Genomic DNA, 2853 nt, shown 5'->3' with positions numbered 1-2853 from the left:
CGAACAAAACTTCTGATTTTTTAAAAAATATTTTATTTATTCATGAGAGATAGAGAGAGAGAGGCAAAGACACAGGCAAAGGGAGAAGCAGGCTCCATGCAGGGAGCCTGATGTGGGACTCGATCCCAGGTCTCCAGGATCATGCCCTGGGCTGAAGGCAGCGCTAAAGCCACCCGGGGTTCCCCAAAACTTCTGATCTTAAGGGGCATCTGAGTGGCTCATGACTCAGTCAGTTAAGTATCCCAACTCTTGATTTCAGCTCAGATTAAGATGTGAGGGTCGTGGAATCAAGCCCCCTGTTTGTCTCCCCACGCAGCACAGAATCTACTCCCTCTCCCTCCTCTCTCTCTCAAATAAATAAGTAAATAAATAAATAAATAAATAATAAAATCTAACAAATTAATTTTTTTTAAAAAAAACCTATGATCTCGGTCTTTCCTTCTTGCCTTCATATAAGGCCAAAAGAGAGCAAGATTGACTACCTAACCATAAAGCAGACTACAGGAATGTCACCAAAAGCATGACCTTTGTGACCAAATCTAGTAACCAGAACTCCCTATTTTCCTCAATAAAATTCAAGAATTCAAGCAACCATCATTCAAGAAAAAAGCTCTTTTGTTGTTGTTGTTTGTGTATTGCTGTTCTTGATAGGCTGGACCCTAACACACTTTCTGATAGATGAATTTGACTGTTTGGCTTCAACCCTTACTTCTTCCAGAATAATTTTCCAGTATAATTCCCTTTGCAATGGGAAGTACCTCCAAGAGAGTTGGCCTTCAGGGCTGTGCCCAAATGGGCTTTTTTATACTGATCATCACGCCACTTCTAATCTCATCAGTAGTGACAGAGCTTCCTGGCAGGGTGAAGACCACTACACTCTCCCATCTTGCTGGCATCACAGGCCTGAGGGAAAGAACAGGAGCCTTAAAAAAAAAAATTATTTATTTGAGACGAGTGGGGCAGAAGGAAAGGGAGAAAAAGTATTAAGTAGACTCCATGCTGAGTGCATAGCCCAATGTGGGACTTGGTCTCACAACCCCAAGATCACAACCGGAGCCAAAAACAAGAGTCAGAGGCTTAACCGACTGAGCCATCCAGGCACCCAAGAGCAAAAGCTTTTTTAAAATAAAAATATTTCCCTTATTTGATGTAAACCAATCCTTGTCCCTACTCCCTACCCAATCATCTCTTTAGCTGTTCACATTAGTATCTGATAAAGAAATTTTAATTTCTAAGAGCTTTATATGGTGGGTTCTATAGAATAATTTTAAAAATGGGCTTTGGAGTCAGGTCAGAACACAATGCTTGCACTACCAGTCACTAGCTTTGTGGTCTCAAAAGAAATCTCTTCATCTTTCTGAGCCTCAGTTTTTTCATCTGTGAAACAGAAATACTGAATCTTTTTTGGTGATATGCTGAGGACCAAACGAAACATTATTCATGGATCCCCGAGTGTCTGCCCTCACATGGAGTGCATGTCCAATAAAAAGTGGCTTTCACTGTAATAGAGTCTGGGTGAAGTGAATGTGCATGATGTGCCTGTTAAATAGCATGACTCAGTTTTCCTAGTAGGAACAGGGCATAGTAGGGCAAAACTATCTTCCTCCGGTAATGAGGGAAGTAAACTTTGATGAAACCAAAGGAAGCAAAGTATCTTGACCCAGAGCAAGAAGAGGGCCATAGTGCTGAGAAGAAGATTGCATCAGGGATGTCTTATCTTAGTTGGGGTTGCCCTGAAATGGAGCCTGAACTGGATGCATGTTTGTTATCCCGAGAAATAGGTTCAAGAAAATGTACAGAATGAAGTAGGGTTGGTGGAAAATCCGAATAATGGACATAAGATGCCCGCATAAGACAAGATCCCTACATAAGCATGTGGAGTGCTTCGCAGAACTGCCCAGCTAAAAGGGAGGGGGCTGAGAAGTTTGTCCACAAGCTCCTGCCTCCTGTGGATTGAGGGCTGCCCTTGAGGAGACCAACTATCTCCCACGGTTCCATGCCAGACTTGAGCAAGCACTGAGAAGGCTTCTGCACTTCTGGAAAAGGCAGAAATTAGGAAGACTCAAACAATGTTCTGGAGGACTCAGCTTGTGAAGAACCATCCACTGAAGCTACAACCAAAATCAGAAGGGGGTTTAGAGGATAAGAAGCAAGACTCCAAACTTTTCTGCACAAAGAGTCTTTCTGACAGACCATTGAAAGCACCAAGACAGGGAAAAATTGTTGCGGCCTGAATGTTTGCATACCCTACCCTTACCCCTACCCCCAAATTCAGATGTCAAGACCCCAGTCTTTAATGTGACAGTATTAGGAGGGGGGGGGCCTTTGGGACATGACAATTGGGTCATGAGGATAGAGTGCCCCCGAATGGGATTAGTGCCCTTATCAGGGACTGAAGAGCTCGGAGTTCCCGGCTCTCCACCATATGAAGAGACAAGAAGATGGCCATTTGCAAGCATGAAAGAGGGCTCCCACTACAACCCGGCCATGTCGGCGCTCTGATCTCAGACTCCCAGCTTCCAGGACTGTGAGAAATGCATTTCTGTTGTTTATAAACCAGTCTATGATATTTTGTGATAGCAGCTCAAACTGACTATGGACAGAGTTGAATGCTGGTTTCAAAGATAAACCAGATATGGTTTTCTCTTAGGTTCTAGCTTAGCTTCTTTCATGGCAACTAGATTATAGGGAACAAAGTTAAATGCAATAAAATAAAAGTATAGGGACACAGGATCTTTCCTTTCCCAGAAGATCCTACCTGGATCAGAATTATTGGGGTTTCGAACTTGGTTACCTGAGTAGTCATAGTACTGCCAAAAGGAAAGATGTGGCTTCACGGAGATAATATATTCT

General features: G+C 43.0%; 1 pseudogene; it reads right to left on the bottom strand.

The window, feature by feature from the left end:
• Nucleotides 1–420: 420 nt before the first annotated feature.
• LOC121481965 lies at nt 421–885 on the bottom strand (annotated as a pseudogene).
• Between the last annotated feature and the right edge of the window lie 1968 nt (nt 886–2853).

Source organism: Vulpes lagopus, chromosome 24 (genome assembly GCF_018345385.1).
Source record: "Vulpes lagopus strain Blue_001 chromosome 24, ASM1834538v1, whole genome shotgun sequence".
Classification (NCBI taxonomy): Eukaryota; Metazoa; Chordata; class Mammalia; order Carnivora; family Canidae; genus Vulpes; species Vulpes lagopus.
The sequence above is the reverse complement of the archived record's forward strand: the minus strand, read 5'-3'. Positions and strand labels throughout refer to the sequence as shown.